Genomic DNA, 21706 nt, shown 5'->3' on the forward strand with positions numbered 1-21706 from the left:
CTGTGCCATTGAAACATGGATGGAAGTGGGGCAAGGCACAACTTTTAAAAGAATGATGTAGCCGTAGGACGTGACCAAGACCAGTTGCAACCAATTCGGTCCAAGATGGCAGAAGATTCACTTCCAGTGGACCTTGAGACTCATTATAGGCTCATTGTAATACACTAGCATGCTAAATGGCACACCCACTATCACCATGACAGTTCTGAGGCCAACCACAAAAAGCCAAAAAGTGGGTGGTGGCCCACTTCCTGGAAATCCCTGCCCCATCCCCAAAATAATTGGAATAATCTTCCCACTCATTACCCAGCCCACAAAAACTAACTCTGCCTTATTTCAAGGTTCTCTCTCTCTTGTAGTCTGAGATGGCCCACCCTCCATGGAATGTGTTTCTCCCAAGGCTTCTTGCCTTCTGAGATGGCCCACGCTCTGTAAAGTGTGTTTCTAAGTAAATCCAGTTCTTACCTATCACTTTGTCTGTGAAATCTTTCACGATGAAGCAAGAACCTCAAATTCATTGGCAACACTGAGGCAGGAGGCAGATGGTCTCCCCGCAGGGTAAAGCAATTGGAGATTCATTCTCTACTGACCGAAACTCCAAGATAAGAATAGCACAACAGTTATGGCAGGAGGCTGCTCAGACTACACATTTTTCCTTCCTGAAGTCAGGAGACCTCCCCAACCATACATGCACAGAGAAGCTTTTTGGAGGTCAAAGGGGAGTGATGCTAACTCATGCTAGGCTGCCAAGGTGCATTTTTGGTAGGATCTGTTTTGGCTGAGATGCATGCAAACACATAGGAGGATCCTGAGATACAGCCAATATGACTGTGAACCAGGCAAATCATAATGATTGGCCAAAGGAAATCCAGAAGAAATATCCCATAAAAGTAATTCAAATTGCCTTGGGGGTGCAACTCAGGGACACTCCCTCTGAGTCTGCCCATGTATCTCTACACACATACTGTACTTTTTCCTCTTAATAAATACTTGTATGACTACTTTCCATCTTTGTGGACATTCTTTTCTGCAAAGCTGAAGGGCCAGGGCCCTTGTCACTGACTACTTGTCTAGAGGCTAGGATCTGGTGCTTTCACCACTGCTACCCAGCCCAGTGTTTGACTGGGAGCCTAAACTCCGCTGCAAGCCATTGTAGGCTGAGGCCACCCGAGATCAACACCTTTAGCTTTGGCCAATGGGACTGTGACAAGCATGGTGTGAGTGGAAGCGTGATGAGCACTTGTAGTCTGAGGTGCATCCCCTCAGAACATTCCTTCCTGGAATCCAGCCACCAGTCCTCGAGGAAGCCCAAGAAACCACAAGAAGGAGAACCAACATCTCAGCCAACAATCCCCAGCTGGCCTCCAACCAGGGACCAACACCAACTACAGCTCTCAGAAAGAGACATTTCAGGTTGTCTGGCCATTCCAGAACCACCAAGTCAACCTACAGACTCGTGAGGAATAACAGACTCTATTATTGTTGCTTGAAGTCACTAAGTTTTGAAGCTGTTTGTTTTACAGCAACAGATAAACCCAATAACCATTCTTACCATTTCCATATTAGCAGAATCCCAATTTTATTTGGTGTACAGTGTACCCAGTTTAAAAAAAAAAATCTGTGTTCCCTCCCCTTTCAAAGGAAGGCAGCCATGTGATACAATTTGATCAATAAAATTAAGTTGGATGGGGCTTTCAGAAAATCTTCCTGAGAGGGTCAGACCACACTGGCTATCTGTTCATCCCCTTCTGACTGCCTGAAACACAGAATTGATACTATAGGTGGGTATGTTACCAAATCCAGACTCCCTCTGCTCACTGCGCTAGTAACTGGAGAAGCTAGGGCTCAACCTGCAACCTAACAGTATTTCTTCTTTTTAAAAACTCTCTCATTTGTCATCTTTACTCCATGTATGAAAACAAAGGAAAAAGAAGCAGTCAATCATGATTGCTGCCTAGACGCTGACAAGCAGCTTTGGACTGAGAAGTCCCCTCTCTGGGCTACACTGTGAGGGCTCCTGTCAGGATTCAGCTTCTCTGTTCTTACCAGTCTTCTGCAGATCCGGCCTCACACGTGATAGTCTAAAATTTTTCCTAGTGCCTCTCTGACTTTGAATTGTTTTTTATCCCTCTGAACTGAACATGCAAGTAAGAACTTGGAGACTTGAAGCAGAAGGCAGGGTGATGGATGAGAGGGCACACACAGAATGTTCTCATCATCTATGTTTCTTCATATGAGCATGTTACGCTGGATGTGAATGAAGAGTCCTCTTAAGGCACACAGTTTAAATACAACCTTTTAAAATATCCTGCAGAAGTCCACAAAGCAAATGTGAAACCCACTCAGACCTCCACCTTCCTCTCTTTGCCCCAAAGACCTGGGTTTTTCAGTGGCAAATTTTCCAAACTTACTCAGTGCCAACCTAGTCTTCTGATTCTCCCAAATGGCCTCCAAAACTCCCTTCCCTGTTACATATTTAAAAGGACAAACTCCTCTACCAGGTCAATGGTGACCTCCATATCCTCAAAACCAGAACCCTGCCCTCCTGCCTCTTATTGCTCTATTATTGCAAAGCCAATTTGTCATCTTGGCATTTGTGCCCTGAGGAATACATGGCAGGCAGTCACCATGGCCTCTTTGCTGGCTTCTGCTGGCTTCTGTGCACCTTCCCCATCCCACCTCGGCTCTGGGGAAGGAATCCGGTCCACAGCGATCTTTGTGGCTTCCCTGTGGTGATGCCTCTGTCTTCTGGCATGTCATGGGACAGTCAGAAACATCATCACAGCCTTAATTCTGTTCTGAAACTCAAACAGGAAGTCTAGAACGAGAAATTGCAGGACTCTTCTCAAAGAAGGCAAAGGAAGGGTGATAACTTGACCTTAGAAGAACCTCCACCTCGAATAAGAGAAGCCTGCTTGCAGTGCGTGTTTGGATCATTGAGGAATTTGTATTAAAGGCAAAGCAAACAAAGGGTGCGTGGAATTCTGTTAAATATCTTCACAGTAGTGTAGTCGTATGTCTTAAGCATGAACTGTCTGCCATAGAATGTCTCTGAAAAATGTGTTCTCTCGCAAAGTTGAAAGAGCAATTTTGAGAACAAGAAGCAAACTCCTTCATGTCTTCTAAGGATGTTAAAGAAAGCCACAAAACTGGGAATGTGACAATGAATAACAGAAGCCAAATGGCTACCAAACCTTAGAAAAACATAAACAAGAAGCCATAACAGATGCAAAATAACTCATCAGCCAAAGTAGGACACGGATGCTTTATGTGTGCACTGTTTAGTTAAGGAAGAAACACAAATTAAAATACCTTATAAGCAGAAGTTGATCTTACTGAAGAAGACAAAAATCTGGAGCTCAGTTTTAGTGCCATAACAGAAAACAAATGGACCAGGCCAACAAAAATAGTGGCTTGTTTTAGAATCACTCTATGAAGAGATCATTCTGAAGCATCAGCTTTTGTAAGGCCTGTTAATAACTTGCCCACCCTCTTCACTTAAACTCACTTTGCTTACAATGCTAAATCAAGAACTAGATGCTCCAGGCATGGTTGGGACAGTTAGGACAGCCAAGCCTGCCACGGTACCACTTTACGACAATCTAGGGGGAAAATATAAAATACCAATGCCCGGACCCCACACCAGACCATTTAAACCAGTCTTCTAGGGTGTGGGGCCAAGGCAATGGGGATTTTTAAAGGCAGATGATTCTAAGGAGCTGCTAAGATTGTGACCCACTTTGAGGAAGCCAGTGAAGCTGCCCCATGCCACATTCACATAACTTATCCTGTTATTGCTTCTGATTGTGGAGCTTTGTAAAAGCCCCTGCTCTTAGCCTTTAGATAATCAGCTGTCTTCTTGATGCTTGTGAGCTCCTCAGAATGCTACCTCCACAGCCTCAATGGCAAATATTTTCTGGAATTCCTGACATGCACAGCAGAACAACCAACTTGGCACCTGGCTGGCTCTTTGGATTATCTTACAATGCTCCTTCCGAGAAAGGAGAGGCCAACAAGATGGAGCTTTTGGCATTAGTTGCCTGTCCCAAGGGGATGACACCTGCATTCTCATCTTCCCTTATCCAGTCCTCTGCCAGAACAGAGAGCAGTAGTAAAGTCAATATGAGAGTCGTTTATAAACAGAGGTGGCCTGAAAGCAAAACAAAGTGGTAGTTAAGAGGACCTCTCTGGATGTGGTCATCCCAAACCTTGATTCTTGACTCCATTCTTTCCGGTTCTAGGATTCAGACAAGTTGCTGGAACTATTTAAAACTCAGTTTCTGCACTGTAAAAACAGAATAATGCTCTGTCCACGATGCTGTGAGAATTAAGATAAATGGCCTCTGTTAGAACCTCCATCCACAATAACTCTTGAGCAGACAGTGCTGCACGGCAGTTGAATGAAGTTGAGAGCCAGATTGCCCTAGTTTGAATCACAACACTGCCACTTTCCAGCTGTGTGACCTTGGGCAAGTTACTTAATCTCTCTGTGCCCCAGTTCCCTCGTGTGCCCCAAAAGGACAATAACAGTACTTATATGTTTGATGTTGGAGAAAGAAATGGCAATTCACCCCTGTATTCTTGCATGGGAAATCCCATGGACAGAAGAGCGTGGCGGACTACAGTCTACGGGATCACAAAAGAATCAGACAGGACTGAGCGACTAAGCAACAACAGCATAGGTTTAATGTAAGGATTACACTGACCTAACATTAAGGGGACTTGACATCTCAGTTTTCTCAGGACAGATTCAGTTTATGCCTCTTGTCCTGATGTTGTGGCTGGTTTAGCATCTCCTTGCCCTTCTTCACTCTCAGAAATGTCCCGGATTGGATAATTAAGTACTTGGCCATGGTAGTTAATGTGTATATCACTTAGAAGAGTGTCTGGTATATCAGTTCAGTTCAGTCGCTCAGTCGTGTCCGATTCCTGGTACATAGAAGGTGCTAAATGCTGGGAGGGATTGGGGGCAGGAGGAGGAGGGGACAACAGAGGATGAGATGGCTGGATGGCATCACCGACTCAATGGAGGTGAGTTTGAGTGAACTCCGGGAGTTGGTGATGGACAGGGAGGCCTGGCATGCTATGGATTCATGGGGTTGCAAAGAGTCGGACACGACTGAGTGACTGAACTGAACTGAACTTAAATGTGTACTAGCTGCTAATATGAGCCCCCACTGCAGTGCTATCCAATAGAAATACAGTGTAAGCCAGATAGTAACTTTTAATTTTCTAGTTAGCCACATTTTATTGTTATTTTATTTACTTTTATCTTTTGGCTGTGTTGCATGGCATGTGGGATCTTAGTTCCCTGACCAAGGATTGAACTCATGTTCCCTGCACTGAAAGCACAGAGTCTTAACCACTGGACCACCAGGGAAGTCCTCTAATTAGCCACATTTAATAAAGTAAAAAGACATAACTAAAATTAGTGTCAATTATATATTTAACCTAATATATGCAAAAATATCAGCATTTCAATATGTAATCAACAGAAAAATTTTTTGTGAGATGATTTTCTTATTTTAGCCTTTGAATTTTGGTGTGTGTTCTGCATTTATGGCACATCTCAATTTGGACTAGTGATGTTTTGAGTGCTCAGGAGCCTAGTTGACTAATGACGTCTCAGGTGTCCACGTGTGGCTAGAGGTTGCAATACTGGATAGAATGTTCTGCACACTTTCCATTCATCGTGGACAGTGATGGGTCTTAAGACCTTGTCAGGTCTGTAGCGTCAAGGCTCAGATGCTTATCTTCTCTGCCTATAAGCAGGGCTTTGATGCAGGGCTGTGGGATATATTCTTACCAAGCATCTTAACTTCACCTCCCCACCAGGTGACCAAGGTCACTGAGAAGGGGAGGGTAGTAATCTACCCTTGGAGAAATTTCTGCTGGCTTCCTGGCAAGTGAAAAAACCATGGACCAATCAGCATTTGCATGTTCTTTATTACTATGGTCTTGTTACATTATGAGAAGAAATGTCAGAGTTATTTATTTTCTCCCATGTCACAGTTTCCTCCTATTTGGAAACATCACCAAGAAAACACAGAAGGTGGTTTTGTTGTGAGTATTTGGGCTTTTGGGACTTCTCAAGTGGCTCAGTGGTAAAGAACCTGCCTGCCAATGCAGAAGACGCAGGAAATGGGTGCAATTCCAGTGTTGAGCTGATCCCCTGGAGAAGAAAATGGTAACCCATTCCAGTTTTCTTGCCTGGAGAATCCCATGGACAGAGAAGCCTGGTGGGCTACAGTCTATGGGGTTTCAAAGAATCAGACATGACTGAGTGACTAAGCACACACAACATATTTCGGCTTCTCCGCACAGATCATCTCTCTCCAGCCCTCTGACTGTGTTTTTGTTCCATTCTCTGGACTGGGCCCAATATCACCACATTCCTTTCAATTATGCTGCCTCTAACTAGACCCAGAGGTGCAGTCAGATCCTGACCAAACACCAAAGGAAGCGGAGGGGTCACTTTGGCTCTGGCACTTTTTGGCCATCTCTGTTTTCTCCTTCAGGGACAGATTTTTAATCCCAACAAGTCTTAGCTTTGGTTTCTCAAACTTAAAAAGTCCTTAATTTGGGAAGAACTGATATTGATAAGAGATGGAGCAAGAAAGAAGGGATGTGACATTAATTCCAAAAATGAAAATTGAGCCCTACCAACCAATGGATTTCATTTATGGATCCTGCTAAGTTCTGGATGGCAAGACTCTTAGGATTTACAATCTTGTTGGTATGACAAGACTGACCTGCTAGATCAGATACTTTGCCAAACACATGTGAGGGCGACATAGCTGGCGAAAGCTGTTCAAACTAAAGGAATGGTCTTAGGATGCTGCTGCTGCTGCTGCTAAGTCACTTCAGTCGTGTCCGACTCTGTGCGACCCTGCAGATGGCAGCCGACCAGGCTTCGCCGTCCCTGGGATTCTCCAGGCAAGAACACTGAAGTGGGCTGCCATTTCCTTCTCCAATGTGTGAAAGTGAAGTCGCTCAGTCGTGTCCGACTAGTAGCGACCCCACGGACTGCAGCCCACCAGGCTCTTCTGTCCATGCAATTTTCTAGGCAAGAGTACTGGAGTGGCTTGCCATTGCCTTCACCGCTTAGGATGCTAGAGGCCATGTAATTCAGTGTTCTCTTTAACTGACAGGGAAAGTGGCCCAGGAGAGATCCAAACATGTGGTGAAGTTCAAATGGAAAGTGAATCAAACGGAAGGGTTGGGAAATCTGGTCCTCTGACTGTTCTTACTCCCAATACTATATATATATATCATACCATAGTTACTTTGATTTGGGGGTTATTCTCCTATTGAAGTTCAACATGCTGTTTACAGCCCCCAAAAGTTTTATACAGTTGAGATGCTTCCATGTCTCGAGCCCTTTCACCTGGGTCAGGTCTCCATCAGAGGGTCTCATCAATGTATCCCAATCCCAATCAGCATTTTCTAAAAGGCCTGGGTGAAAACAACCAATGAGAAGACACTGCTCAGACATAAACTTGACCACCAATCTCCGTACAGGTGACAGAACTTCAGTTGTGGTCTGAAGCTGGTGGTCTGCGTTTCAACAGAGGCGGAGATCAGGAAGAGGGTCTTAGCACAGTGGATTAACTATAAGAGTCCTTTCCTCCACAACAATCTCTCACTCAGAGCTGGATTTGCTGATGGAGAAGGTGGGATTATAAATTAAGGAGAATAAGCACACAAGCCACCTGTGGGAACCATTCAGAGCTGACAAAGGCGGGTGGGCTCCCAGGCAGGTGACTGGGACAGGGTCTAGTCGTGTAAAAGAGAAAAATAATTTATTCTATGAATAATGTTCTTATTTTATGCATAAAAGACTGATGACCCTGTATGTGTTAAACACTCAGTTGTATCCAACTCTTTGTGGCACCATGGACTGTAGCCTGCCAGGTTCCTCTGTCCACGGAATTCTCCTGGTATGAATACCAGAGTGGGTTGCCATTCCCTTCTCCAGGAGATCTTCCTAACCCAGGGATCGAACCTGGTTCTCCGGCATTGCAGGGAGCTTCTTTACCATCTGAGCCACCAGGGAGGCCTTACACAATTATTGCTTGCTATTTTAACTCCTTCAGCTACAGAACATGTGTGTTTGTGTGAAGTCGCTTCAGTCCGACTCTTTGTGACCCTAGGGACTGTATCTCACCAGGCTTCTCTGTCCATGGGATTCTCCAGGCAAGGTTCTTTACCACTAACACTACCTGGGAAGCCCCAGCTACAGAATACGCACATGTTAACTTTCCAAGGCGGGCTTCCCTGGTGGCTCAGATGGTAAAGATCCCCCCACAGTCCCCCACTCTCTCCCCCTCCCTGCCCCCACACTGCGGGAGACGGGTTCAATCCCTGGGTGGTGCGTATTCTGCAGCTGGGGCTTCCCAGGTGGCGCTAGTGGTAAAGAACCTGCCTGCAGTGCAGGAGAGGCAAGAGAGGTGGGTTCCATCCCTGGGGCCGGGAGATCCCGTGGAGGAGGGCATGGCAACTGCAATATTCTTGCCTGGAGAATCCCCATGGACAGACAAGCCTGGAGAGCTGCAGTCCATGGGGGTCACAAAGAGTTGGTCACCACTGAGTGACTAAGCACAGCACACAACTTTTCAAGGAGCACAGGACAGTGTGCTCCAGTGCACATCTTTCCAGCTGCCACTGTTTAGCAAGACTGACCTGCTGAAAGGGGAACAGAAAACTAACACGTGGCAGTATTGTTTCCAATAAATGCCCTACATTACACCATTCATGTGAACTGCAATGAATAACTGTACTGTGGAAACTGCCAGCATTAAACCAAAAAGAAGTTTATCAGTTCAGGTGTCTTTTAGAGGGTGATTTTATTTGAGAGGATAAAAGACAGGAAGAGGAGTGCTTTAAACCAGCTATTCATCACTTCTCTAAGGAATTGCTGACCTATGATTTAGGAAGGGAAGACCATGCAGCTAGTCACACAGCTTTTGTTTCTGATGTCACCTGTTAAAGCTAAGACAGGCTATTCCTTTGGCTTGCTGCTGCTGGTGGTGGTAATGGGGAGGTAGGGGTACAGATAAGGTCTGACTGGTAGTCGTGGGGATCTGTTTAAGACATTATAAACTGAACTTAGGTGAATTTCATTTGTGTTGGATTTAAAAAAAAAATCAATTGCTTTAGATTTGATCTCACCAAAAAGGGACTCATACCACATATTTATTTCCAGAAAGCTTCCTGCAAAGGACTTGGAGTTAACAGAACACAGGGGCTTTGGTGAAAAGACTTTCAAAGTCATAGCTGGTTGGCATGACCAGAATGAATCGCAAAGGCGTCCCAAATTAATGGAGAGGCGGAGAGCTTTGAAATCCTTGGGAGTTGAAGCAAGAGTCCATTACGATTCAAACGCAGGAGCTCAGGGGGCTGGGGAAGGGAGAGGAGCTCCAGGGGGCCTGAGGCCCGGACCCTCGGCATCCCAGACCCCACAGGGAGGGCGTTCCGCTCGGTGCCTCTCAGTTCAGACAGTAGGCGTCTCCTTCCTAACTCGCGAGCAGCGCTGAACGCTGGTAGTTTTCTCTTGCCACCTGATGAACGTTAGGAAACAGTCGCTCCGACCAACTGATTCAGTCCAGAGACTCTGAGCAGGTTTTAGTTTCCTTTCTGTTCAATAATTTTGGAAACTATGACCGATTTGATTCTGGGTGGAAGGCGCTTGGAGTAGTGACTTGCAAACACCAACACGACCACAAACAACTTTGGACGTTAACCAGAAATGAATACTACTCAGGATCTCATCCGTTCTAAAATCCCGGGGGTCAGAACACCGGTGGTTTCCATTAGCTTCAGGTGACGATGATGCAAACAGATCCATGGGGCAGAATCCCACGATCCGCGGAAAACGACAAGCAGGCTGCGGACGCTTGGGGCGCGCGGGCCGGGAGCACCTCCCGCAGGTTGCGGCCGGAGCGCGGGGCCGGATCACCTGACTCGCGGAATTTGGGGCCGCGCGCGGTGGAAGAGGAGGGGAATGGTTAGCACCTCCCTCCCGGCTCCCGCGGGATCCGGGCCGGCGGGGGCCGGCGCCGGGCGGCCACGTGGTGGTGCTGCCGCCGCCCCCGCCCCGCCGGCCCAGCCCGGGAGCCGCGGCGCCCACGGACCCCCGCAGCGGGGGGAGGAGGAGGAGGGACCGAGGCGCAGGAAGCCGAGCAGGAAGCGAGCCCGGCGGCCGCGTTTTCCTGGGGAAGCAGCGGGCGGGGTGGCGCAGCCAGCGGGGCCGGCCCGGGAGCCGCTGCCGCCGCCTCGATGGGGTGAGTGCGCGGCGCCGGGCGTCGGGCGGCTTCCCGGCGCGGGGTCCTCAGCTCGGGTCCCCGCCTTTGTGTCTGGGGCTCGGGTGAGGGTAGGAGGCGCGGAGGACGCGCAGGGCGGAGTGGCTGCGAGGGTCCCGCCACCGGTCCCGTTTCCCCGCCTGCCGCCAAGTGTCTGCAGAGGTCAGGCGGAGAAACGGAGGAGGCCGGGAATGGTGGGGGTCCGAGTAGAGAGGGAGGGCGCGCCGAGTTAGGAGAGGGGCTTTCTCCTGCGGATTCGCCGCCACTCGCAGGCCGGCTGCGGCCGGGGTAGGTGCGCAGCGACCGCGGGTGGGAATGAATGACTAGCCCCCCACCCCCGGCGGGGCGTTCTGGGTACCCCGAGCCCGCTCCCAGTCCCACCTGCCCGGTCCGCCCGGCGTCTGGCTCCCCCCAGGTCCCCGATTCTGGACTCGACCCGCCTCCGCGCTGAACTTGGAGGAGCTGGGGAGGAAGGCGCGAGCGGGAGACTCGGAGGGCTCGGGCGACCGAGGGTCCGCTATTGTTCTCTTCCTGACTCCAGGAGCCCTCAGGGTGCAGGCGGGACCACTCCGGGCCTGCAACTGTCCCCGCCCCCCCCAGCTCCCCCCATCTTTCGGGTCCTTTTCCCCACCGCAGCTCCGAGGAGGGCCGGGAGGAGGGATGCTGGAGTTCTGGCAGACTTCGGGAGGAGGGAGTTCTTGGAGCCGCAAGAGGGGCGCCCGCCCGCCATCTACCCCATCCTCTGCCCAGGAGTGTGGGTACCCTCCCTAACCCACCCTCCTCCCAGCTGCTGGCTCGGGCAGGTTGTGTGCCCGCGGTTTAGTTTCTGCAGTTTGCAGAGTTCGTCTGCTAATCCTGGGCTCGCTCTGTCCTTTGCTGTGGACCTCGTACCCCGCTTTTGTGGAGGGGGTTGGGGCTGAGAGCCGGGGGAGACCGCAGACGCGGCAGATGGAGCCCGGGGTAAAGTGGAGAGGTTGCGAGTGATCTCCCAGCGCCCGAGTTCTGTGGCCAGCCTTGCGCTTCTCCGAAGAGCCCAGCTCAGCGCAACTTCCTTTCCGATGATTGGGGAAATGTGCGAACTCTGGGTCGCTCACCTGGACCTGCGGCTTCGCTTGGCCGCAGGCTCACAGGTGATTTAGATGGGCTCTGTTTTCCTTCCGGGAGAGGAGACCCCCGAGCTCCCTGAGATGGGGAAACATTGCCAGTTCTCTGGAGAATGTGATCTCAAGCTCGTCAGAGCCTGGCAGAGGGAAGAGTTGGTTTTGTCGATCAGTAAGATTTAACAGAAGCTCATCTTAGCGAGGCGAGTCTCACCTTCTTGAAGTTTGGACAAACTTTCAAAGGAGAGAGCGCATCACAGGGCGGCTGGATTTTGATTGCTTGGTCTCCATCCTGCGGAGTCCTGTTTACAGGTGTGGCTGGGAATTTTATTACTGATGGATGTAATCTGATTATCCTTTCTTAGTGATGCTTAACCAGTGTCATATTTTTTTCTCTTTTGCTTGTAAAATAGTTGATTTTATGTGAGGAATTTTATCCTATTATAATTTTTAATTAGTCCGTGCCTGACTTGGAGTGGGAATGAGAGAGGTGGTCCCATTCTGGGCTCTCTGCATTCATTGAGATGCTTCAGTAAAGCATTTATTGTGTCATTTACACTCCTTAGTTGTGTTTTTATGCCTTTTTTTTTTGGTGGGAGGAGGGGTTATAACCCTGTTGAAAAATCGTATCACTATTATCTGTGAAATTGAAATAAAGTAATGGCTGCTGGGCCCTGGAGATTCAGTGGGGACACGATGTAGTGCCCTTGTCTGCCAGTACTGTATCTGACAATGAAGTTCTGTCTCCAGACTGCCACTTCTTCTTTTTTTTTTTCAGACTGCCACTTCTGTAGCATCTTTGAGGCAGGCACATCTGGCATCACTCACCTCTTAAGGGTGAAGAACCTGAGCTTTGAAAGTTAGGGAAACTTGGCCTTGGAGTTACTGGAATGTGGTGGAGGAGCTTTGTCTGTCCCTTCCTTCTCTGCTTCCTGTTGCTGTTGTTGTTTTAAAGTAAAAGTATGAAAAATTTCAAACACACCAAGAGAACATAGTAAGGCTTCCATTTTCCACTACTTATATTTGAGTTACTAATCTTTCCATATTTGCTTCATATCCCCCTCTCGTTAAAAATAAACTGCAACTGAAATATTTTATGCATCCCTCCTCTTCTGCATCCATCCTCAGATAACCACTACTGTGAAGTCAGTATACAGTGTCCAAACATGTTTGTACTTCTGTGTTACATATCCACAAACCATATCCCCAAGCTTAACATTTTATTTAAGTAGCGTAATTCTATATGCATACAGCTTGCACTTTTAAATTTGTCAGTATGTGTTTGAGATGCCTGTAGATCTTATTTACTTTAGCTGCTGCAGAGAATTCTCGTGTATGAATAAATTATAGCATGCTCTTTCCCTTGCCAAGAGAAAATTTGAGAGTTTCCAGTTTTTCACTGTTACACATTTTCTGCAAAGGACAGTTGATCTTTTTCTACTTTATTTTTTTACTTAACAATGCTATAGTCAACATCTGAAACGTGTTCTCCTTGAGCAATTTCTCTGTGAAACGCATGTATACAATTGCTGGGTAGTGGGATCTAGGTAATGATGCATTTATTATTTCTTCTTCAACATGTATGTAGGGTATATGTTGGGTCTCTCAGTTACTTGCTGAATTAAAAAGTGAAATTGATCAGTTTTAGCTTTTAAGGTTGTGTTAGTTGGCTGAGTTCTTCAGTTTTTTTTTTTAGAAAAATGAGTGCCTCTTAATTTTAAAATGGGAAAGTGAAAGTCGCTTAGTTGTGTCCAACTCTGCAACCCCATGGACTATACAGTCCATGGAATTCTCTCGGCCAGAATACTGGAGTGGGTAGCCTTTCCCTTCTGCAAGGGATCTTCCCAATCCAGGGATCGAAGCTTGATACAAAAGTGTGATGCGAGTTTGGGATATTTATACTAAAGCCTTTTCTTGGCCGGTCACCCAGGTATAACCCTGGATTACTTGCTCAACCTTCTCTTCCTCATTTCTTCAAGCTTGGAAAGATTAGGGGCTTAAGTGAAGTGAAAGTCACTCAGTCGTGTTTGACTCTTTGCAACCCCATGGGTTGCAGCCTGCCAGGCTCCTCCGTCCATGGAATTCTCCAGGCAAGAATACTGGAGTGGGTAGCCGTTTCCTTCCCCAGGGGATCTTTCCAACCCAGGGATCAAACCCAGTTCCCTGGCATTGCAGGCAGATTCTTTACCGTCTGAGCCACCACCCATTTATAGAGGCATGTTCCTGCTCTATGTGGGTATGAAAATATGGCTGTGTTCATGACATTTTCCATCTGATTGTAACTCTGTTAATCTGGAAGCAGTTTAAGGCGTCAAAACCCTTTGGTTTCTTCATTGTTACTTCAAGTTGCCAGGCACACCCCTGCCTCAGAGCCACTGCATTTACTGTTCCCCATTGTTTGGATCACTCTTCTCCTGGATGTCTCCAGGGCTGTGCCACTCCACCCCTCAGCTCTTCATTCAGAAATCCTCTTCTCTGGCCACCCCTTTATGGCATACCCTGGTGCTCTTCTCTCTTTCTCTCTTTTGTTTTTCTTTTGGACCAGGGATCGCACCTGGGCCCTTGGCAGTGACAACTTTGGGTCCTAACCACTGGACCACCAGTGAATTCCCTCTTTTCCTTTATTTTGTTCCTAGCACGTAATTGCCTTCTAATTTGCCAGCAGTTAATGTTAGTTTAGTTCACATTAGTAGTCTGTCTGCACATTGTGCTCCATGAAGACAGGGATTTTGTCTCTTTTGTTTACTATTGAATCGGTAGCTTCAGGAACAGTGTTGCACACAGTAAGTACTCAAACATTTGAATTTCATGCCTTTTGTTGTGATTTTCTACTTAAAATTTCTCTTAGCACATATTGGATATCCTCAATGGTGCTGGCTGTTCCCCCGGCAATAGCTGAGTGCCCCAGATGTCGTATTTACAGGTTCCATCAGGATAAAAAGACGGGTTCTTATAAACAGAGCACTCTATTAAATCTGTGTGATCTATCCCACAAAGCACTTGTGTCTTCAGATTTTTCTGCAACATTTGCCTTAACCTGAATTCAGATGAAAACATAAGTAATACGATGCTCAGAAGCACCCATCTTTCCTTTTCTTCGTACCTTAGCCTTCCAGCAGCTCAGCTGTGGATGAGTATGACCAAGTGATGCTCGTTCTCCATTCCATACAGGATCCAAACAGACTAGACGTGATCTCGAGTAACACCCACCACACTGAATTTCCAAGAATAGAAAGTGTATGTCTCTGAATTGTTGCAGAGGGTTTATTCATCATTGCTTTGATTTTTGTACATTCATCCTGAGGTCATGTTTTCTTTTTTCTCTGGTTGGGGGGAATGGTAACCTTAATGTGAAGGTCCAGGAGCAATCAACATATAAAATAGTATACCCAGAAATACGTAAAAGAAAAACTGTCACATCAGAAAGTCCTTAACTCATGGTACTGAAAGCATTTACTATTAGTGCTGTGCATTATTTTGCTAGAAGCCAAGTGAATATCCTCTGTGTAGGAGAAATGATGAATATAGGAGTTGACAAGACAAAGCTAAATATATCAAAAGCCTCTTGGGTGTATTTTAAATGGGTGATAGTGAAAAGGATTCTAAATTTTTCCCCCCATTAATTATTTACATAGGTGTATGATACTGATGGTATTCTTTTAAGAAAATCATGAAGATGCTGCATGATTTAGAGATTATTTCTTGTTTTATTGCTACCCATGAGCTGAAAAGTACAGGTGGTAGTAATTTAATGAAAGATTGTTAATCAAACTCAGTTTCCAAACTCCAGCCATCTACAATGAACAGACTGCTCCCGCCTTTGACATCAGTCTCACTGATGGGTATTAGTAAATATAAACAATATTTTAGCAAGTAATTTTATGGACTTAACACGTGTTTTAAAACAAAACCTCTTCTCATTGAAGTATGCCTCATTCTTCAGTTTTATATTCTATGTATAGTAGAGTGTCTGTCACATAGTAGTGGTTAACATTGAATTACACACACACACCCACCCACCCTTCCGTGTTGCCATAAAGCCCTTCAAGGTGTTCATCAGATATTGAACTTTCGGGAGCCTGGAGGAGAATTGAAACAGAAATCAAAAGGCCAAGGAGTGGAGGTAGGTAGCCAAATGAAGGCTGAAGTTCAGAAGATGTATTCCTTTTCAGGGAAGTCAGATCACCTCTCTGAGCCTTGGTTTTCTTTCTTTTCTTTTTTTTTTATTTGAAACTGCTCAGTTGCAAAGAGTGAAGTTTAACCAACTGTTATGGACTGGATTTTGTATGCCTTACCCACCGCCCCTCCCCCCACACACAAAATATTTATATATTGAATCCTCATTCCCAGTGCCTCAGAATGTGACTGCATTAGGAGGTTGGGTCTTTAAAGAGGTGTGTGCGTGCTAAGTCACTTCTGTCGTGTCTGACTCTCTGCGACCCCGTGGACTGTAGCCCACCAGGCTCCTCCGTCCATGGGATTTTCCAGGCAAGAATACTGGAGTGGGTCGCCATTTGCTTTTCCAGAGGATCTTCCCGACCCAGGGATCGAACCCGGGTCTCCCTCACTGCAGGCAGACGCTTTACTGTCTGAGCCTTACCCCTGCTTCCGGCGTTTGGAACAGTCCCTGTGTCTTGCCTGCTTTACCAGCTGGTTTTGTGTGGTAGGTCTCACCTCAGCTAACCTGAACCTGGGACTTAGTCCAGTTCTTCCTGTAGTGACTGGCCTTCACTGGAAACAGTGTCTTGCCTTATAAATTCCACAGCCATCGGTCACCCCTGGGTAAGGGGCAGTCTTTGGGAGTTCATGACTTGTTCCTCCCTGCTTCTAAATGAACAGAATCCAGTTGTGAGAAAAGTTGGTTGTAGGCCAAGGGGTTTATTGTACAGTGCAAGAAAATACATAATTTTTTCCTTTATTTTTTTCTTAAATTGACATTTAGCAAACAGCATTCTAAAGGAGATCAATCCTGGATGTTCATTGGAGGGACTGATGCTAAAGCTGAAACTGCAATACTTTGGCCACCTCATGTGATGAGTTGACTCACTGGAAAAGACTCTGATGCTGGGAAAGGTTGGGGGCCGGAGGAGAAGGGGACGACTGAGAATGAGATGGCTGGATGGCATCACCGACTCTGTGGACATGAGTTTGAGTGAACTCCGGGAGTTGGTGATGGACAGGGAGGCCTGGCATGCTGTGATTCATGGGGTCGTGGAGAGTCGGACACGACTGAGCGACTGAACTGAACTGAATCGAGCATAAGCATTTTGTCCTCTACTATATAAATTTTCCTCACTGTCAATAATTACTTTCAAACCTTAACTCTTCTTATCTCTGTTAAGTATTGCAATTGGTAACAGCGATATCAATCTACAGTTGTTGGTGTTTTTTTTTTTCTTTCCTTCTAGATGAACTCAGTTTGCTTAATCCAGAATGTTTTCTTTTTAAAGAGCTAAATGACTCTAGAATTAACAACCCCAGCAGCATCTCTCTTTTTACTTTCACTACGTCTGTCCAGTTCCTTTTGTTGGCTGAAATGACAGAAACCCAGCCAGGAAAGAAAGCTTTGGCAGAGCTCACTGGTGGGGAATAAAAGGCTGAGCAGCTTCCTTCGCTCTAGGGCAGCACAGAGTCAAGTGTTTTCCTCCAAGAGAAGTTCATTTTGCAGACCGAGGCAGGACATCTAGCAGGAATTCTTAAATATTTTTGAGTCAAAGATGGACATTTTTGCAAATTGGATGCAGGTGTTGGACCACTTTTCCTAGAGGGAAATTCACTTATATGTAATGATGCTATCCACTTATAATCTTTGTTGGTTTCAAAAATTTCGTGGAAGTCCCTAGGCTCAGCCCAGTTGTGAACATCTTTGGAATCCCCAGGTTAACCCAAGATCTGTTGAATGTACCTAGAAGATCTTGTTGCATTTGTCCTATTTACTTTTAACAGTCACCTTATAAAGTCGGGAGTGCAGTGACAAGGGGGTCTGTTTTCTAACAAGTGCCAGTATTCCTCAGACCTGACAGTATCATACATGTGTGCTGTCGCTCAGTCATGTGTGACCCTTTGCGACCTCATGGACTGTAGCCCACCAGGCTCCTCTGCCCATGGGGTTTTTCAGGCAAGAAATACTGGAGCGGGTTGCCATTTCATCCTCTAGGGGATCTTCCTGACCCAGGGATCAAACCCGCATCTCCTGAGTCTCTTGTATTGCAGGCAGATTCTTTACCACTAGTGCCACCTGGGAAGCCTTATCCTACAAGAGTGCAAAGTAGTAACTGTGGGTCTTATACCCTTAGTAGGAAAACCAGTCTATATACCATTGACAGTTTTTAGGAACTATTTCTATTGGAGGCAGTAAAATGCTACTTAGAAGTAATAAGTAGTAAAGTTGTCATATGACTATTTCACAGAGGTGTGCTGGGTTGTAAGACTGGGTCTTGAGTTCCTCACCCCAGGGATATTTCTCGGTCTAGTGCTGGTACATACCGTTTTCTGCTTTCCAGGGGATAGCAGTTTCCTCCCTTTACTGTTGAAGGAGGGAATGAAGATGTCCCTGGGTCCAGCACACGACACTTCTAAGCTCACGGGGTCAGTCTCTGCTCAACCAGGTAGGGGGAATATCTCCAATTCTCTGTGTCCTTCTCCTCTCAGTCTCCTAGCCTATGGGACTGCCTCCAAAAGGAACCCGAGGAAGACAGGGTCACATTTCCTAGCTGGGGAGCTAGTCCTCAGCAGCTGGCTTTTTCAGAGGAACTAGCCCATCTCTGGGAAGTAGTAGATGCTGGGAGAGAATCATCCCATGGTCATCAGCCATGCTCAGGAGCTTGTTCTGTCACTATCCATCTTAGGTGACATCCTCTATCTCTTTAGTGAATATTTGGGCCAAAAGGGATGGTGACCTGGCTACAACAGAAGGCGAATAATGTAAGCTTTTTTCGACACGTTCTTCGAATTGACTTGAGCACCTTCTCTGTCTGCACCAGTCACTTTGCTTCTAGACTGGCAGATTCCGGAGGTCTGGGCCGTCTTACTCAGCATCAAATCCCTTGTGAGCAGTACATGTTGGTGGAATCATTGAGTGGTAGATAGAAGATCTGGGGATGAACAGCAATGCCTGCCTTCATGGAGCTTTGAGTTTTAATGAGGTTAACACATTTTCATTCCATTGGAGTACAAGGCTGCAGTTATTGGAGTGGGGTGGTGGGAGGAACTCAATTGACAGCAGGTATTGAGGTCTAGGAAAGAGAAATGAACCCTCTGAAAGTGTCACAGTCAATAAGGGGCGAAGCTAGAGGTGAGCCTCAGTTCTGGCTATTCTTGGCGCAGGGCTTCTAGATGTTCTCCTTTTCTTTTTCTCTCTCATATAGACAGTGACCTTGGGAGTCCCACGGGTAGCTAAGGACAAGTGTTATGAGTGAGACTGGTATAAACTCAGACTTGCTGCAGTGGAGTCTGGTGGGGAGTCTGAGGTGAGGCAGACTGCTTTGAGCAGCAACAGGAAGGCTGGAAAAGGAACTGGAACCCAGGCTCTTGGGATCCTGCTAGGCAAGAACCACATAAACAAACCCATTTGTCACGCTTTGTCAGTGACTTAACAAGATCTGTGCCGAGCCTCTTAGTTTGATGAGAAGGCTCACATAACTTGACCATCTCCTCCTACGAGAGTTGACCTGTTTATGATTGATGGGTTTTCAAAAATGAAAGGGAGTGCTGACTTTGGGTGGATGGTTTTGACCCATAGACATTTTCACTGGTGGGAGAAGCAGCCTGTTCACAGTGGCTCCTCCCAGCTGCCCCAGAGGACGTGGGAACCTCTGAGCTGGAAGGCTAGTGGACTTGTAGGTTGCTTTTCCTTTCTTCCTTACCAAAGGCAGCCAGAAGCAAAACACAGTTGACCCTTGAACCGTGTAGGGGTTTAGGGGGATACCTCCCACCCCACTACCACCAAGTTGAAAAATCTGTGTATCACTTTGACTCCCCTAGAACTTAACTTCTAATAGCCTACTGTTGACAAGAAGCCTTACTGATAACACAAATTGTTGATTAGCACATATTTTGTATGTTATAGATAATATTTATTGTTGTTCAGTTGCTCAGTCGTATCTAACTCTGCAACCCCATGGACTGTAGCACGCCAGGCTTCCCTGTCCTTCACCATCTCCCAGAGCCTGCTCAGATTCATATCCATTGAGTCAATGATGCCATCCACTATCTCGTCTCTGTCATCTCCTTTATCTCCTGCCTTCAATCTTTCCCAGCATCAGGGTCTTTTCCAACGAATGGGCTCTTTGCATCAGGTGGCCGAAGTGTTGGAGCTTCAACATCAGTCCTTCCAATGAATATTCAGGATTGATTTCCTTTAGGATTGACTAGTTGGATCTCCTTGCAGTCGAAGGGACTCTCAAGAGTCTTTTCCAGCACCATAGTTCAAAAGCATTAATTCTTCAGCACTCAGCTTTTTTTTGGTCCAATTCTCATGTCCTTACATGACTACTAGAAAAACCATAGCTTTGACTAGATGGACCTTTGTTGGTAAAGTAATGTCTCTGCTTCTTAATATGCTGTCTAGGTTTGTTATAGCTTTTCTTCCAAGGAGCAAGCATCATTTAATTTCATGGCTACAGTCACCATCTGCAGTGATTTTGGAGCCCAAGAAAATAAAGTCTGCCACTGTTTCCATTGTTTTGCCATCTATTTGCCAGGAAGTGATGGGACCAGATGCCATGATCTTAGTTTTTTGAATGTTGAGTTTTAAGCCAAGTTTTTCACTCTACTCTTTTACTTTCATCAAGATCTGAGATTATTGATATTTCTCTCAGCCATCTTAATTCCAGATTGTGCTTTATCTAGCTGGGAATTTTGCATGATGTACTGTGCATATAAGTTAAATAAGCAGGGTGACAGTATACAGCCTTGACGTACTCTTTTCCAAATTATGAACCATCCATTGTTCCTTGTCTGGTTCTAACTGTTGCTTCTTGACCTACATACAGATTTCTCAGGAGGCAGGTCAGATGGTCTGGTATTCCCATCTCTTTCAGAATATTTCCACAGTTTGTTGTGATACACACAGTCAAAGGCTTTAGCATGGTCAATGAAGCAGAAGTAGATGTTTTTCTGGAACTCTCTTGCTTTTTCTGTGATTCAGTGGATGTTGGCAATTAGGTCTCTGGTTCCTCTGCCTTTTCTAAATCCAGCTTGAACATCTGTTAGTTCTCAGTTCATGTACTGTTGAAGCCTAGCTTGGAGAATTTTGAGCATTACTTTGCTAGCATGTGAAATGAGTGCAGTTGTGTATTGTAGCCTTACAATAAAGTAAGCTAGAGAAAAGAAATGTTAAGGCAATAGTATAAGGAAGAGAAAATACACTTCCAGTACTGTATGTGTATTGCTGCCCTACAATACATGCAATGTAATGTATTGATACCCTAAGTTCACGTTGTCTGCTTACGTGATTAATTGTGAGTATACACATCAGTATAGTCTTGTGATACAAAACATCACTGTTGATGTTATATGTATTACTAACAGTGGCCATCAAAAATGAAAAGTTGTGAGAAAATTCATATTTATAGGGAGAAACAGAGGTGTGATTGCTTTCAGGTGGCTTAGTATAGTTGATACAATTGCTTAATGGTAGTGTAACCTAGACACTAATGAATGAATCTTTATAAAATTTCATGGTATACAGTATTACAGTTATATTCGTAATACAGTATTGAAAGCTGTTACATTTTTTAAACAAAACTGCTTAGCGTGTTGATAGGCTGATAGGCAGTTTCTCCTATTATGAGAGAGAGGCATACTGTAATTTTTTTTTTTTAAAGCAAAGTTAGAAAACAGTAAGAAACCTAATGCATTATTAGTTTTATATTAAATATCACCCACCTTATGCCTGTTTAAGGATAGACTTAGTATCTGCACATTTTATGCATTCATGATATACCTTTAAAATTGTTTTTCTATTTCTAGGCTACATGGTTCATCAGTGAGGTTTTTCAAATTGTCCCAAATCTCCAAAAAGCTTTCCAGTCTATTTATTGAAAAAAAATTGCATGTAGGTGGACTTGCACAGTTCAAACCCGTGTTGTACAAGGGCCGTAAACATATGTATGGCCCTGAAGTCCCACGTTGAACCATGTCAGGAAGGCCTCACACACAGCCAGGTGGGGAGAAGCCTACCATTCTGTCTCCAAGTGGATCTTATTTTGGGCTCAATCCACATTCATCATGGATGCAAGTTACTTCGATGAATATGCTCAGGACCTTCTTGAATCTTCATTTTAAAAAATCCTTAATTTTCTT

The 21706-nt window shown here is 45.8% G+C and overlaps 1 protein-coding gene across 6 annotated transcripts in view; it reads left to right on the forward strand.

Moving 5' to 3' along the window:
* Positions 1-10032: 10032 nt before the first annotated feature.
* RAI14 (retinoic acid induced 14) overlaps positions 10033-21706 on the forward strand; it is a 172254-nt gene continuing 160580 nt past the window's right edge. For 3 of the 6 annotated variants that reach the window (XM_055422196.2, XM_055422198.2, XM_055422199.2), the window contains exon 1: positions 10033-10283. The gene's annotated coding sequence lies outside the window, so the exon portion shown is untranslated. Of the gene's footprint in view, positions 10284-10442; positions 10464-21706 lie in introns of those variants that run through there. The other 3 variants (XM_055422200.2, XM_055422201.2, XM_088827645.1) reach the window with 2 other exon arrangements.

The sequence above is a fragment of the Moschus berezovskii genome, chromosome 18, assembly GCF_049115385.1.
Source record: "Moschus berezovskii isolate FMDL1 chromosome 18, NW_MosBer_1.0, whole genome shotgun sequence".
NCBI lineage: Eukaryota > Metazoa > Chordata > Mammalia > Artiodactyla > Moschidae > Moschus > Moschus berezovskii.